The sequence below is a fragment of the Phaethon lepturus genome, unplaced genomic scaffold, assembly GCF_000687285.1.
Source record: "Phaethon lepturus isolate BGI_N335 unplaced genomic scaffold, ASM68728v1 scaffold17777, whole genome shotgun sequence".
NCBI lineage: Eukaryota > Metazoa > Chordata > Aves > Phaethontiformes > Phaethontidae > Phaethon > Phaethon lepturus.
Window position 1 is genome coordinate 49737 of NW_010550035.1, and position 17752 is coordinate 67488.

Here is a 17752-nt window from a genome sequence, read left to right on the forward strand (position 1 = left end):
CGCCCGCCGTGCAAGGCGGCCGCAGAAGCGCGGCGGAGAGCGGGGACCGCCACACGCACGCCTGCCAGCTCCACGCAAGTCCTGGGTTACTTCACCCCTCCCGCAACCTGGGAAAACTTTTTTGTTTTCTGTTATCCAAGGGACGAGCAGAAAATGAGAGCGAGCCTGGAGCATGGGAAGGGAAACCCAGGGAGTTAGGATGGCTTTAATTTGCTGGCTTTCTCTGCACTAATAAGGGTATTGCAGCTCAAGGAAAAAGATGCATTTATACTGATAGTAAAAGGACTCTGTGTCACCAGCTCCATGCTACAACAACGAATTGCTTGTTTTCAGTGCTAAGGTCATCTTCAAGGACTGGTTTTGGACTTCCCCTGGAAGAAACCAAAAAGGAGGCGGATTTTTTTCCAGTGTGGGGGAATCTGAGCATGACCATGTGGAAACAAACACAAACTATTCTGGCTCCTTCCTTGCCAGAACCAGTTCTCCCTTGTAATTAACCATTAATCACACACACATAAAATAATCAAATCAAAAGGATGACATTTTCAGCAAGTGTGAAGCTTTACTTTCCCTGCAAATTGCACAAACAGGACTCAAGAGGTCACAGGCAGGCGATCCGTCTCGCCCTGCCCTCCTCCTCGGCACAGAAGCACCAAACCACGCGCCGGACGCCCAACGCAGCCGCAGCCTTTACAGCAGCACCAGCCCGCTTCGGCGGCAGCCCGGACCTCCAGCGCAGCCCTCGCTGACTTGAGCGCAGTGGGAGGAGAGCTGGAAACAGCCAGGAATTCCCTTGCTGCGATATGGCCGCACCGGATGGTACACAGATTTCGAAGCTAAGCGGCATTTTGGCATGAGGCAGAACCATAATTTTCTTCTTCCTCTTATGTCACAATGTTATGGGACTTAATAGAAGAATCATGTATAAGCTGCAATGATAAGGCTGTATGAAATTTATCCCATACATCAACTTTAAACCATAAACTAATGAAACGCAAATAATTAATGGAGTCCCACACAACAAAATCCATCCTCCCTAGTTCTACCCCTGGCCTGACAGAGTTTGCTGCATGATTCCCTGCCTCATCTTCCTTCTTATTCTTCTTTCTCCTGATTTTGTTTTCCCATTTGGGTTTAACAGATTCCTGCATTTTACATTTTAATGTAATTACCTGGCTGTGCCAGCGATTCATCCAGAACTTCCGAGAGGTGGGACAGAAGCCCTATGAAAATGCAAAACTGTCAAACTCACTAAACGGAGCACTACAATATATATTGTACTGAGGCAGCTGATAATGTAAGCCACAAAGAGAGAGAGGCAGGGGAGGATGGGGAAAATTCTTGAAACAGAAAGTTTATTGAATGTCGGGAGCCAAGAAACACATAGCTGAGGAATGGAGAATTTTCCTGGCTTCTGCTGCTGGAGATAAATCACAGGGGTTTGTCTTTCTTGAAATTCTTTAAACTTTTGTTTGGACCATTTGTATGTCCATGGTGGTGTTGCTCATTTTGATTGCTCTGAGATTAAAGTGTGTTTTTTTTCTCTCTGCCCTTCAAATTAATGTTCATGACAGTTTTTAAAAAGCCCTTTTATTTTTCTTCCCTTACACATCTTTTCATGTCGTACAGCTCCTCCTCCCCCCACCTTCTTCTTTTCTTGTCTTCTCAGGCACAGCCTCCAAGTTTTCCTCTCCTACAGCTGCTGCTACTACAGCTTGAATACTTTTGTGGAAAGTCTCTGATGACAAAGCAGGAGGCAGAAGAAAAAAAAGGGAGGGGAAAAAAAAGAACAAGAACCTCAGGTGATTTTCAGACCCCAATAGGGAGCTCGGACATACTCACTGCCTCACTGACTTCCTATCTCTTTTCAAACATTATTCTGGAAACACCTCTTCTGTTTCTTGACTGCTTTTTCCTCCTCTTTTTCTTTTTTCCTCCTGCATTTTCAGAGGAAAGAAAACCACAGTGAGATGTACTTAGCTTCATGGCACCTGCTGATTTTACATACTCAGTGCTCACTCCAGCTTGAGGAAGAGGAGAGAATGTAGACATGGAAGAGATGGTGGTGAGGGAACTGGTGTCCTGCCACAGGGAGCCAAGAAAAGGCAGCAGTACATGGTGCAGGTGAAGCAACACAGCAGAAACAACAAACTGGGAGGCTGCTTCTGCTCACAGACAGGTAAATCCTGCAGCTGAGAAGGGAGCCAGGAGAAGATGGGGAGACACATGACAACTGGGCAGAAACAGCTTGGAGAAGCAGAAGAGAAGCGTAGCAAGAAAGGGCACATGGTAAATATTTGGAGAGGCTTTTAAGGTACTGGGGAGATGAGTGGAATAGAGTCCACAAGAAAGAGGGCTTGCAGGAAACTGAATGTGCTAAAATAAATACCATACACAGTATAAAGGGTTAAGCAATGGAGATGCAAACAAATACAGAACAGGCTGTGTGTTACCAAGTCGGATTTGATTGCACTTATTCATTTATCCATTGTGGCTTTTGGCTGCTGCAGGCGAGAAAAGACAAAACAGAATTGCAGCATTTTGACTTGTGTTTACCTTTTCAATTTTGTTTTTTTTCCCCCTTCTTTTTTTTTAAACAAGCACATGAGGCTCATCTAAATGATGGAGCATCCTAGCTCCAGAGTAGCCCAGACAGACACTGTGTGCACTTCTTCTATGTTTCAATTCATTATATTTCACTACAAATTTATATAGCCAGTTAACCAGGAATTTGCACAGACCTGATAGAAGCATCTACCTGTGCCTGTCTATTTAAGGGCCTGTTGGCAAAAGTGTTATAAAATCCCCCGTTTATGGATGCATAACACAGTCATAAAATATGTTTTCAAAGCTTCAGAACTGTCCAATACGCTCTCATCTCCTGGAGCGCTTTATTTCAAAAAAAGGAACACAATATAATGCGTGATGAAAATATATTACCAGCCATTTCACACCAGTCCCTGCCTAACCCCTCCAAAACAGAGGCCCTTCGTTTAAAATTACAAGTCCTCAGTCACACTGAAAATGCTACAATCTCCACAGAGCAGCTCTAACATATGTGGGACAGATGTGAATAAAACCAGCCAGTTTGCGTAGGTGGGCTCATGACCCACTCCAGCTGAACCTGCCAACCAGGCCAGGAACTGTCTATGGCCTGCGTTGAGGGCTCTAACAGGATTTAGGTGATGCACAAACTTGCAGAGAACCATAGCATGGGTTGGGTTGGGAGGGACCTTGAAAGATCACCCAGTCCAATCCCTTTGCCATGGGCAGGGACATCTTTCCCTAGATCAGGTTGCCCCATCCAGCCTGACCCTGAAAACTTCCAGGGATGGGGCATCCACAGCTGCTCTGGGCAACCTCTTCCAGTGCCTCGCAACTCTCATCACAAAGAATTTCTTTCTTATGTCCAGCGTAAACCTACCCTCTTTCAGTTTAAAACCACCACCTTTTGTCCTGTCACTACAGGCCCAGGTAAAAAGCCTCTCTCAATCTTTCTTATAAGCCCCCTTTAAGTATTGCACGGGGCTCCCATTTTATTTGGAAATGCTGCTGTCCAGTAAGTCCACATATATGTATGTATGGTCTTTTTCCTTCTGCCCTGAAAAAAACCCATAGGCCTAAGTCCCAGAATTTGTCCCTATAATTACCAGTCCCAGATTTACAATTTTCCCCTGTCTCCTCAAAGGCTTTCAAGAACCCCAAGTCATGCTCCTAAAGATCAGAGGTTGCGATCTGAGACACATGGAAGTACAATGCAACAGACAAGCAGACCAGCCCCTCCACTACTACCAGTAACAACCCATGGTTTGGGGGATTTATTTATCTAACTGCTGATTTTGCAATCACATCATTCTTGAATTGTATTTTAACCCAAAACAACTGCAAGACTCAGAAACCTAACTTTAAAGAAAAAGAAAGGAGGTGGGAGGAGCACTGCTTGCACTGTAAATAAAGCATCTGGTTTTGGTTTCCTAACACTCAGAGTTGACTCTTCCTAAAAGTTGGTAACTCTGAACCCTCTCTGTCCTTGATTGATGAGCTGGGTTACCCACACTCAAATAAAGGAGTGGCATTTTTCACACTTCTGGCAGCACAGTGCATCTTTAACCTATTGCTTAAATAAGTGCTGCCAAGGCATCCCTATGAAAAAACACACGACAAAAGATGCAAACCCACAAGTAAAGCCATGCAAACTCTTACTACTTTCTTACCAGAGGAGCTGCAGGACAAGTTGGGCACAGCATTTGCCTCACACACAGCCCTGCCTACGGAGACCCCCTTTCCTGACCCCATTTTGTTTTGATGTTTGAATAAATGCAAAAGTATGCATCGTGAAACAGCCAACACTGACAAATGGAAAAGAGGTCTCAACTGAAACTACTGGCTTCCCACAGACCTGACATAGAATGCCAGGTGTGGTCCTGGTGACAAGACCGAGGTCACCTGCTCTCCAGTGTCGTAGCCTCTGCTGCTGCAGGGCACGGCTGAATTCTTGTTCTAACAAGATGAGTGTCTTCTGTGTGTTTGTAGCAGGATGGAGAGGCCACTGCAAGGCTGCTTGGCAGCTGGTGGGAACATTTTTCTTCTCACTGGTGTGTGCATTTGAACACATGAGTTGTTAGAGCCAATAAGGGCCAGCTACATTACACGAGGTGAATAGAGAACAGTGTAAATCCTCCTCCTTACACGACCAGTTTCATCCCACAACCCTAATTATTCAGGCAGCCTCCAAAGACTTCTGTTGGGCAGCTTTCCTCATGCATCTTCTGAGCTCTTAGGCTAAATGTTTCTTTTATGGCACCCACTGATGTGGTTAAAAGGTCTAATCCAAGTATATCTTACAATGTTTGCTTTGTACGTGGGGTACTTTGGTATATATATATTTCAAAATTGAATTTACAGTGGCTGCTCAGTGTATTTAGTAATTTTGTGCAGTAGATAAACTCTTAATTCAAACACAACCTGCACACTTTCTAACAGAGAATATATATCTAGGAAAGTCTTCAAACATGACCACCATGCATAAAGACTTTTCTTTAACTGTTTGAAAGCAAATATGCTTAAAATTTATAGGGCTACATTAAGACATAAAGTTTTTAGTGCTGGTGTGTACAGATAATAGGAAATACGCGTCAAAACATCATCACTGAAAACAGAACCTGCATTCCTCTGCAAACAACTGAAGGACAGTCAGAATTACAGTGTTTAATATATATATTCTGAATTCTATTTATTTGGATAATCTTATTTCCAAGTAACCAGAATGCATAGCTCAGTTGTTTCAGGAGCATTTCTGATTTTTATGTATAGTGCATTAAGGAAAGAACAAACTGTTATTGCAAGAGCTGAAGACTACGAGTTTTTGTTCAGGCTGCGTATCTCATGAGAGAAGTCCTTCTATAGACTCAAGTAAAAAGGAATAATTTTATGGGCTAGTTTACCCTATAAAGTATTCTCCCTAATCCTTGTAAAAATATGTTTCATGCTAATCCTTCTGCCTGAAAGCATTTTTGCAGACAACTTTGAACATCTCTATCACATTTTATTAGCTTTAAGCTGATCTAATTTCTCTAATTTTCATCAGGTTTATTAGGAACTGTCTAGATATCAGATCTGTATAGTTGATCTGGTTTTATATAAAACCCTTAAACTGTTACATTCTAATTTCCCAAGCAGACATCTGTCTTCATCTGCATCTTGTAAAGTACTAAGTACCTTCTTGGCCCTTAATTAATTAGGAGCAATGACCTACACACCAGGTAGTAATAGCATCCAATTAGCAGAAATGTATGATGCTTGCAAAGCATTATCAGTTGCATCACAGTAGAGAGATATTTGCCCATTCATGCTGCATGCTCTGGATGTGATGTAGCAGCAACCTGTAGCTATGACAGAGTGCTAGCACAAGACTAAAAATTCCTATCCCTTGGCCTGGTCTTTTCAATGTGAATTTCTAAAGACATTCAGCTGTGTGTTTGTTTTGGCTGGGATAGAGTTAATTTTCTTCATAGTAGCTGGTATGGGGCTGTGTTTTGGATTTGTGCTGAAAACAGTGTTGATAACATGGGGATGTTTTCATTATTGCTGAGCAGTGCTTACACACAGTCAAAGCCTTTTCTGCTTCTCACCCCACCCCACCAGTGAGTAGGCTGGGGGTGCCCAAGGAGTTGGGAAGCTGGGACAGCTGACCCTGGCCAAAGGGATATTCCATACCGTATGATATCATGCTCATTATATAAAGCTGGGGGGAAAAGAAGGAAGGAGGGGGACAATGTTTGGAGTGATGGCGTCTGTCTTCCCAAAGGGAGACAACGTTTGGAGTGATGGCGTCTGTCTTCCCAAGTAACTGTTACACATGATGGAGCCCTGCTTCCCTGGAGATGGCTGAACACCTGCCTGCCCGTGGGGGCTGGGGAATGGGTTCCTTGTTTTGCTTTGCTTGCGTGCGCAGCTTTTGCTTTACCTGTTAAACTGTCTTTATCTCAATCCACGAGTTTTCTCACTTTTACTCTTCAGATTCTCTCCCCTGTCCCACCGTGGGGGACTGAGCGAGCGGCTGTGTGGGGCTTAATTGTCAGCTGGGGTTAAATCATAACAAGATGCTAATATTCTGTGCATTTATGACTGTCATCAGAAACATATTTCCATGCTTTAAATATGCCTACCATCTTGCTCATGACAGTAAGATAACCATGGAGGTTTGTTAAGCATGCAAGGCTAGAACCTGGTGGGCACAGGAAGGCTTTGAAGCATTGGAAACTCCCCTGTTGAAGAGTTTGCTCTTTGAAAACAAAGCTGGAAACCAGTCCCAAAGGCCAGAAATCCCATTTCCACACCTGGAAATTGCAGTATGACTGAGTCGTCAACAAGAGACAAATTTCTGGCCAGCTTTTGCTGCACATGTACAGAGCCTGGGATCATATCAGAGGAAGCTTCATTCCGAGACATAAATGACTTGTATATCCTACGATGCTTTGCAAATGATTTTGTTAATACAATCTACTATCAAATAACTATGCACCATCTCCCACAGAAAACAGCAGGTGTTGCACATGTGTATTGGAGCACAGATTTCTCTCACTAGCTTTCTATAGGACTTAAATGATGACATAAAGAAAAGCCAGTAGGAAACTTGAACTTACAATTCTCCATTTGTTTAATGGGAGAAGAGCAGCCATGAATTGTAACTGACATTACAGAGATATTCAGAAATTACAATTACTAAAGTACTGAAATGTGAGGATGTCTGAGATGATGAAGATCATTCTTTAAGCATCTCTGAAATCTGTGTTTGCTTGCTCTGAGAACTCAAGTAACAGCAACTCACCAACACTTTGTCTCTGGACTAGTTCTTGATCAGCATCCGTAAAAAGCTGGAGTCCATTCAGGCTGAGCACACGACTGGGAAGGGAACTCCTAATTGATTCAGAGAAAGATGGCACGGGAAAGGTTGGTGCCAAAAGATGGCACCAACATCTGGTGTTTCTGGACAAGGGGCTCAAGCAAGAAAGTTACTCTACCATGAAGCTGAGCAAGTTGAAGCCTCAATGCTTCAGTCTCCAGGCTGCAGGACTGAGGTACAGTGTTTTTATTCCTTTGCAAATGATTTGTGACACGTGGGTGAAAAGCATTACATAAAATGAGAACTTACATCATGGCAAGATTCAAAAAGCCAAAACAAGCAACTAGATAGCTCTAGTACATTGCTAAAATTAGCCACAGTATTAAACTTTCCTTAAAGTTTTGGGTAAACATTTTCACGCAGAAAATTCATGCGCATTTCAGACAGAAATGTGTCTCTCCACTTAGTTTTCAAACTGGAGTGTCTATGGAGGACAGCCACTGCCCTTTGACTGGTCCCTGCTCCCAGTGACTAAGGGAAGGCCTGAAGTCCACTGCCGTGACTCCAGCTCTGCTACCTCATGCAGAGGAGGATGGAGCCAGGATGCTGCTGCTTGCTCTGGTCTCCATTGTCACCGCATTTGCTTCACAGAAACATAGCAGGCAGCAGTCCCATGCAGGCAAAACAAGGGTTTTTAATGAGGGCCTCTTGGCCTCAGGTCTAACCATACACAGTCATTAAAAAACGGTAAGCAAGAGCACTACTTCTGTGCATTTAGAAAGAACTATGGTTGTGTGACAGGGTAATGTCACTCAATGCAACTACCATGCAAATTAGTTCACGTTGCCCAGTCTATACCCAGCCACCCTCCTCTCCCTGCTAGCTTGATGTTTGAAAGCACCTCCTGTCACCAAAATGCCAAGAAATTCTCAGAGAGTCTCACCCCTGATTTTAGTGAAGGCACTAAACTGCCTTTTGAGAAAAAAAGCCAACGCATTTTTAGCTCCAACTTTCATAGAACTGCTCTGCTTTTCCTATGGTGTGTTATCTAGCAGGCTGCAAAAGTGCACAGTTAGATGAGCGTGCTTGTTTAGCTTTCAACTTTACCTATACTTATTTGTCTCATTTGGTTTTTAAATAAGCTTTTGAAATAAGGCACTTAAATACCTTTAATTCAATACTTAACATTTAGATTTGTTTAGGCTGAGTATAAATATTTATTTATATGTAGTTAGGCTTACGTCAAACAAGAGCATTCAGCTAAATTGATATAATCATTGAGTAACATCAAACCAACTTGGGAATTCAGACAAGCCTTTGGAAAGTGAAAGCATTAAGAGTGCACAAAGATTTGCAGAAAAGAATGAAACAAGAACACGGTGAGAAGTCATTTACTTTTTAACTCTCCTGAGAAACTAGCCAACCTCTGGGACATTCCCCCCCTCACCCCCAGTACAACCACCCAGAAGACACAGCTATAGGGAAACTCTTACTAAGTAGAATGGGGATAAGAACTGCCTGTGTTGGGTGCATTTGTTATTACATCGAAAGAATTGATCCCTGATGAAAGATAGTAACACCGGTGGGATTCAAATACTCCAGACATTAATGAAGTCTCTCTCCCTCTCTGGCAATGGATTTAAAGTGTCTCTACTCCCACTGCACAGTGCCTTCAGCAAGACAGGCAGTGGTTTAGTATTGAAAGCACTGCAAACATTCAAATTGAGAGGGTTATAATTCAAAGAGCAAAGCAAGGTCACCGTGCTCGGTCTCACCAGGATGTAAAGCATGCTCACTGCCACGGGAAGAGCTAGGGGAGGGGGCCGGATCCCTACCTCCTTACACAAAAGGAAAAAACATACAAGACCACTATACCACTGATTTCAGAAGCCAGCGCTTGATCTGAATACATCTGGGAAGAATGCACCAGCTCTATTAGGTGATTAAACAAACGTCTCCCCCCTCAAAAATAGCTCTGCTCAGCAGGACTGTTGTTTGCTTATTTGAAAAAGTTCCTCAGCTTGTAATGTCTTTTTCATATCCTTCCAGTCTAGGTCAAATCCTGAGTGTAAGTTTAAGAACTGCTGACAAAGCAATCTGCCATACTTTGTGTTGGACGGCTGACTTCACTGTACCAGGCACCTGAAACACAAGGGTCTCAGTCCGACAGCGGCATCCCCCGGTCCCTCCCGCGCAGCAAGCACGGGTGCAGAGCTCACGGAAGTGCACTGGGTACCTTACTGATGACACAAACGTACCATTTTATTTTTTTTGTATTAGCATTTAAGCAGCAGTGTGTCAGGGAAAAAAAAAATCTCCTTGGAAGAGACAACTACCTTTGTCTAGAAGAATCAATGGTCCTTATCCCCTCCAGCACTGCACTAGTATGGGACGGCCATAAACCTGTGGTAGATGTGCATGGAGAAACTTCTTCATTTCTCGTACAAGCCAGGCCTCTCTCTCTTACACACTCTGGAGTACTATAACAATATTCATACACAACTCCCACAGTGGTCTAGGTAGCTTGACAGGGATCAGCACTGTTATTAATAATGCTTTGTTTAAACTTACTGGAACTGCTATTTGATTTACGAAGTCTTTTGCAAGCTTCAGAGTGATTTGCACAAAATCACTATGATCTGCACATAGGAATTGCTTCACCCAGCCCTGAATGAGTCGAGTGACACAGTACCTATTGTCCTAGCATCACCAACCCTACCCAACAACATCTTTTGACATATGACCTTGTCCAATTAAATAAACAGAGCAATTTAGATAGGCAGAAGGTAATTAGGGCTGGATGGTGGCCAGCTCACTGAAGCAGGAGGACCATTCTTTGAAAAAAGCTTTATGTTGTTTAGCAAAGTTTAATGACTGGAAGCTTTCAAGAGCTTTGCCCTGTGCTGCATCCAGCGATGAAACGTCCAAGCGTATTGCACTTCCTTCGTACCACAGTGGGCGACAGTCATGAGGCCTTGGGCAAGACTGCCTCTTTCAAAATGACGCTTGGAAATAAATGGCTTTCTAACCTTCTCCTTTTTTTAGCCCCAATAGCCTATATCTTAATTGGACCCTATTTATTTGAACTAAGAACAGGTAAATACGGAATCAGGACTGTGCTGCTACTTTCACATCATCTTTTTTCCTTTCATCCTGGGGAATTGCAAAATCCCATTTCTTATGTAAGGATTTAAATTGTTTTTCACTATCCCTGACTTCTTTGCCAGGGGCTTTTTTTTTTTTTAATGGAAGACAGAGTAGGAAGAAAGAGGATGGTGAATAGTAGTGAGAGATAAGTCACTTCGTAATGGCTCTATGACAACTGCTAGTAAAACTACATTTCTGCATGGTAAAGCCTTGATGCCAGAGCCCAGTGACAGCAGAAGGAAGAAAAAGGTCTTAGCTCTTCTGTGTGGAGCTGGATACTCAAAGACATTTCCTTTCTGTGTATTTAAACTCATCTTTTTTCTGTATAAACATGAGATCTATTGCATGGTCCTTTCCCACTGAGACAGGTTCTCAAGCGAGTCTGCACCAGTGCTCCCCTGTCCTACCCACCCAAAGGACTTCACTGTGAAAAATCCCTGACCTCTTCCAGCGGGAACAGGATGTGTCAAGAATGAATGAAATATTTGTAAGGGCCTCATCCTCTCTGAGCATCCTTTCAAATCACAGCCACCAGTTGGCTCTACACTGAGCTTTTTTTTCCTGGCATGTCTGAAGGAGGTCTGAGTATTAGTTTAGCCTACTCTGGTAAGTCACTCTACAAAAGCCTTTTTAGCCTGCCTAATTGCATTGAAACTTTTATATTCAACCTGCTGGAGTTAAAAATCTCTTCTAATTTTCTTTGTCTGGACAGGACTTCAAAATCGTTTTTGAATCAGCTTTATAGAATGCTAGAATTGTTTGGGTTGGGAGGGACCTTGAAAGATCATCCAGTCCAACCCCCTTGCTATGGGCAGGGACACCTTCCACTAGACCAGGTTGCTCAATGCCTCTTTCCCTAGATCAGGTTGCCCCATCCAGCCTGACCCTGAAAACTTCCAGGGATGGGTTATCCACAGCTGCTCTGGGCAACCTCTTCTAGTGCGTCGCAACCCCCATCACAAAGAATTTCTTTCTTATGCCCAATCTAAACCTACCCTCTTTCAGTTTAAATCTACCGCCCCTTGTCCTGTCACTACAGGCCTGGGTAAAACACCTCTCCCCATCTTTCTTATAAACCCCCTTGAAGGACTGGAAGGTTGCAATAAGGTCTCGCTCTCTTCTCCAGGCTCAACAACCCCAACTCTCTCAGCCTGTCTTCACAGGAGAGGTGTTCCATCCCTCTGATCATCTTTGTGGCCCTCCTTTGGACCCTCTTTAACAGGTCCATGTCCTTCTGTACTGTGGACCCCAGAGGTGGACGCAGGACTCCAGGTTGGGTGCATTTTGAATGACGCTTCCACATTTCCAGTAGCCTCCCTGACCCGCGATGCAAGTACTCCACCTGTCTTTCTCACCCCTGGCCTTCCAAAAAACCCCTCACTGACCCCGTGCTTCCAGTCTCCCAGTTGCCTCCAAGGGTTTAACTCTCCCTGCCCCCTTTAACAACCTTCCTCCTTGTACACTGAACACAAATATGTAAGATTTTTAATTTTTGAAGCTCACATTGGAAATAAAAAAATAAAAACACAAAGAAAAGATGGAAGCTGCTGCAAGCACACCATGCCCGTTCTGCGGCCCTGGCTTCAGCCAGGTGCTGGCCTTCGCTCTGGCCCTGGGACACACAGCGTCAGACAACCACTATTTTTATATCATGAGAAGATCCAAGGGCCCCAGTGGGATTCAGAACGCAGACAGACACAGCCCATGCCGAGGTGTACAACCTAACCCAGCTTGCTCATGACTGACAAGCAACCGCCGCATCCCTCGTCCCTGCCGAAACGCCCCTTGGCGTGAGCTTTCCCCAAACACATGGTCAGTTTACACGTTATAACAGCCCAGTATAAATGAACAGCTGCCACAAGCAAGTATCCAATTCTGACTCTTGAAATGATTTCAGTAAACTTCTTTTTTTCCCCACTCAGGTATGGTTTGGACAAATTAGAGAGAAGCTTCCTGTACAAACGAGCAGCGCTTCCCCATCCATTGTCATACCTAGACGAGAACAGTATTTAAGCAATGTAGGTACTATTAAGATTTGAAATTCCACCCAATTAAACACTGATAGAAGGAGAAAATCATCCTTTTAACAGATTACTAACAGCACACTGGTTTCTGTTGTCCACATGGGATCTTGAAAATTGACTGCCTGCGTAGAGCTCAACATTTTACACTACTTCAGTGCAGAAACGGAGCAGAATTAGGAAACAATTATTGATAAGTATGCAACTGTGGAACCATAAAAGCCCCGTGGGTAAGACCAATCTAAGGAGAAAGAAATGAAAAAAACCAGCTTTCACATTTTTCGTTTTTTTTTTCATGTTTGCACAGTTGGAAATTCATTCCCTGCTGTTTCCTATTTCCTATACTGATTAAAAGTGTTACCTACTGCATTATTCTCTGCAAGGCCTGGATTTGCTAGGTGAAAGCATCATTAGAAACAACAAGGCTGAGGTAGGGAAACAGGGCCAAATCAAAGAATTCTTTCACTATATGAGCAACAAAATGTATTTTCCCCAATAACGTTTTATATGCGGCTGAAATTGCTTTTCCACATCAAAGTCAAGACACATTCAAATAACGAGTTGGTGCAAGAACCTCGAGGATAAGACATTTACATTTTTAGGAACAAATGGACTTGTAACAAACAATACTGGATATTAATCCTGGTCAGCACCAAAACCTGGATTTCTGGGAAAGCTTCTGAAGATCTTTTTGCCCTCCTTTCTCTGCAGAGCCCTCAGGAACTGGCAGAACTGAATATTGCATGCCTCAAGAGAGCTATACATCTCAGCACAGGAAAGGAATCAGAAGCCTCTTTGAGCTAAAATATCACTTCCTTATCCAGGAGAAACTTTTCCATGAAGCATCAATAGTCTCACCATTATTCTAATAGAGTATATTAGAATATATAATAGTTTTAGAGCTGAAAGGAGCAGGTTGGTTCTCTAGTAGTTTTCTTCTGCCTGGTAGAGAGGTAAGCAGTAAATAACTGTGCCATTAGCTTGCTCAGAAATGTAAACAATCTAATTTTAGTGAGAATGGGAAAGGAAGATAATACACTGGATTCGATTAATGCTGATGCTAGAAGTTGTAGTATGAAGTCAGCATTTCTTAAAACTTTGTTCATGGTGAGATTCCATGAGCGTTTTATCCTGTTTACATTATACATTCTGGCAGAATGGTAACCCACATAACCTCCACATTTTTCTCTTAGAGTTACAGTTAAAAAATAGGGCTCAGGTAGAACATTTTTTAACTGATGACATCCCTGTCAACTGCATTTGGGGTTCAGGAGTGGCCTAGAACTACATCACCAGCAATAAGTACTTTTTTTAACATTAAGTTTTAAAAAGTCTTATCTTGCTGACATCTTGGGAATGAGATTCTTAAAAAATGCAGGAATATGCTCTTTCAGTCCTGTTTTTAAAATATGAGCTTTAAATAGACAAATGGGAAATTAAAATAATCCATGAACTTTGTTTCTCTTCAGTGAGTCTCTTTAAGAGTGCTGGACTTTGGCCAGCATTTACAGGAATGTATCAACACCTCCTGATCTGCTGAAGTTCTACTCTCTAATAAATGGGTTAAAATACGTTGCATCACTTTTAATTTTACTGCTTCTTTCAGAGAGCCATGTGTGAGTTTAATTAATTGACCTTAGAAGGAAATTGGCTGATTTCTTCCATGTTAATGGCTACATGTTGAAATAAACCATTCATAGCCCTATAATGACAAAAAATTAAAGCAGCATTCTTAAGGTTTATTTGTCGTACCAGAGTGCCATTCTCATAACTTCTGCCCATGTATACCATTAGTTTTCTATTTTTTTCCCCCCAAATTCTCCAGAATCCTGGATTCTACAGATCTTGAAGTACCTTCACCTTGTCAGCACTCAACAGCTCTGCTCTTTTTCTCATGCTCAAGCCTGTCTGGCAACCTCAGACTAAACATTATTATACTTATCTCCAGTAGATGCTCAATCCAAGATTTCAAGCACTTAAACACAGCAGAGGGGATCTCTGCACCTAGATGCCAGAGCCACCTACCTTCAAGAAGAAACGCATGCCTTTGGCTGGAGGGAGTGGATATGGATATGGATAATGCTGTGGCATTCATACAGTAGCTCTGTAGTAAGAACGCTTTTTTTAGGAATTGGGAAACCTCGATTCAAGCTTCTGAGTGCATCCGCACCATTCCTCTGATGCTTTGCTACTAGATGCCTTTGCCCAAAGGAGGTTCCTTGATCCAGTGCTGTACAAGAAATGCTTCTACATTTATAGGAACAAATTGAGGGAAACCTGACTTCTAGGGCACTGAGTTGTGTGGGTGATCTGGGCTCCTGGGGCAGGACCAGCTTGTGCATTTTACCCAGTGATGAATGCAAAATGTGCAACCCATTTTCTGAGTAGGAATCTGAGCTTCCCTCAGTTTAACATGGGTATTGAGCTCTATGCATCCACAAATGGGACTGGGAAAACCCCTAGGAAAGTTTCAAATACATTTTTCTCCTAAGCATTCCTTGACAAATATTTTGGGCGTTCCTGCTCTGCATCCTGCTTGTTCACAAATTTTGCTCTTACGGGCTTAGCGCTCCCCATGCAACAACTGGAAGCGGAGGTATCTTATTCAAGGCTGCTGTTCACACTTGAATTAGTCACTGCTCTGAGCACTACAAGCCCATGTCCTTCTGGTAGTCTAGCCTTACGGCTGGTGGGCTGAGACAGTGCTTAAAAAAAAAAAAAAAGAGAAGAGAAAAAAAGGAAAAAGAAAACCCACACAAAAACTCTGCATGTCCTGGGATATGCTGTGCTTATTTCAGTAATATAAAACAAAACTCCAATGTCACACTTACCCTGCCAAAACACAACCTAGAGACCCTAATTCTTGGCAGAAGGCAACACACTTTTATCCAGTTTCCTGCTGCTGGAGAGAACCCATTCTCTCCCAACTGCTGCTTTGAAAGACTCATCTATAACATAACTCTTCCTTGGAAATTCTCTTTTTCTCCTGAAAAAGGATTTGGGAAGAGCAGGGATACGAGCACTCGCCTCTTTTAAAGTCTGCATCATAATCTTTATGACATGTTTCATCATCAACCATCTTTAAGCTTTTACCAGGATAACAACTTTGCCTTTGCAACGGCTCCCACAGTAGCCTTGACTGAAAATGGGGAGAGCTAAGACGTAGGATACTAATATTAGAATTATGTGGAGTAAAAAAGGAGGGTTTACCGTCTGCTAAAGGACTTCTCAGCAGTAAGCTATGAAAATGCTGGATGCTAGTGCCGTACATCAGCGAACAATATCCAGAGTTCCTCAGTTTACATAGGAAATGTTTTTAATAGGCACAGTACCCCCAGCTCTCAGCCACCGACTCCATCCCTCTTGCAGCTCCTGAATAAGTCTGCAAGTCCACTGATCATCAGAGCTCTCGCAGGGATAACGGCAGCGAAGCCTGGCGCCTGCAGCGTGCATTTTTCGGAGTGTTGCCATGGTGATCTCCAGCACGCTCATCCCCTGAGAGCTCAGCTCAAAATTCAGAGGGAACCAAAGAAGGACAAAGAAACAACACCCAAGCAAAAGCAACAGGGAAATTACGTGTAATAAGCATACATACACACTTTCATACAGAAGCTTTCAGAAAATAGTAATTTTTAGAACTGAGTGGTCTGTAGGAAAGAAACACAGTCTTCATAGTCCCAACTCCAAATCAGGATGGTCTATGGAATAAAACTAAGAATTTCTAACCCTGTCTCAGCTTAGGGATCACTGTTTGGCATAAGGTAAATCCTCAGCCTCTGCGCTGCAAAAATTCTGACTTGTGCAGTAAGGACAGAGAACATGGGATAACTAAGCAGATAAAGAGATAGAGATGCTTTTAATACCACTGTAGAGCAGCAACAGATCACTAGATAACCAAAATCTGGCATTTACTTTTTAGAACATTACATTTCATTATTCCATTAAAACAGTTAATACAACAATTCTTAAGTATTTGAGCAATTTAAATTTTCACCAAATACTTTACATCATCTGTTGGTCCTTATGGCAGTTATACCTTCTTACTACATTCTCAACAAAAGGGAACTACATTTGTGTGAATGTGAAAGCAACACTCTGTCAAGTGATGTATGATCTCGATATATAGGTGAGAAACCTGTTGTATGGCACTTTCACTTCTACCTTACAAAAGTGCTGTGTTATAGTGGCCATACACACAAAAATAAACCAGCAAGGAGAGACACCAAATTTCACAATCTGGGCCATGTCAGATATGCCACAGTCCAGAAATAATACTAAATGAGAGTCGATCAATGTTTTGCCATTAGGCAGCATGTTTGGGTCAGAGCTTATTATCAGACACCGCCAGGCCCTTTTGTGCCTAGAAGGGCTCTGAGATCAGTTAATTCCACATAGCCTGATGCTCAGCCACTTGCGTATGGTAGTTCCTTCTCGCAAAATACATGATATTCTTTTTGTTCCCGGGCTTCTTATTACTACTACAATGGACTTTGTTGGTCCTCTCCCTGTCATCATCTCTTAGATCTTCACGTAAATACTTAATCACGTCATGAAAAGCTGTCTCCTCCCGAATGAGCATGGAGCTTTTCAGTCAGATCTGCTTTAACTTCCATCAAACCTTTCTGGATTGGTACAGCACTAACCACTTCAGAGCCTTGCTCTGTCCCTGCTCACAACATTTGGTGTGCAGTCTGTCGCTTATGACCGCGGGCAGCACTTCATGTGCTGCATTTAGACTAGTGCTCGACGCTCATCACCGTGGAAGGTCACCACGAGTGAGAGAATGTTCATGGAAGTTTGGTTTCTTCAGCATATTCACATTCTCACAGTCCCGTTAACAATGGACATAGAAAGGGTCATGTGGAGTAAATTGCCTGAGTATCCATTTGTATGATGCACAAGAGTTTACTCAATACATGTGCCTCTCTTCACTCGAGTCTGTCCGTTAGTCTTTCTTCGCTATCCACTGATTGACTCAATTCTCTGTGCTTCCCCAGGCTGTCACCTCTCTGGTTTTCAGACTAGCACACGATCAACAACTGCTGGCTGGAGGAAGGTCTGATGGAGAGATTCAGCTACAATCTTTGGTATTTATAATTTTATCTTTAGCTCCTTCTCTCCCAAAGGGTGATGACACCCGCCTTGAGCAGCTGCCCTGTATTTTAAGCTTTCTTGATTACTTTTAACAGTGACTGATTTATTTCCAGCATATAGTGGTATTTCTGCTCAGTTGTAGGGA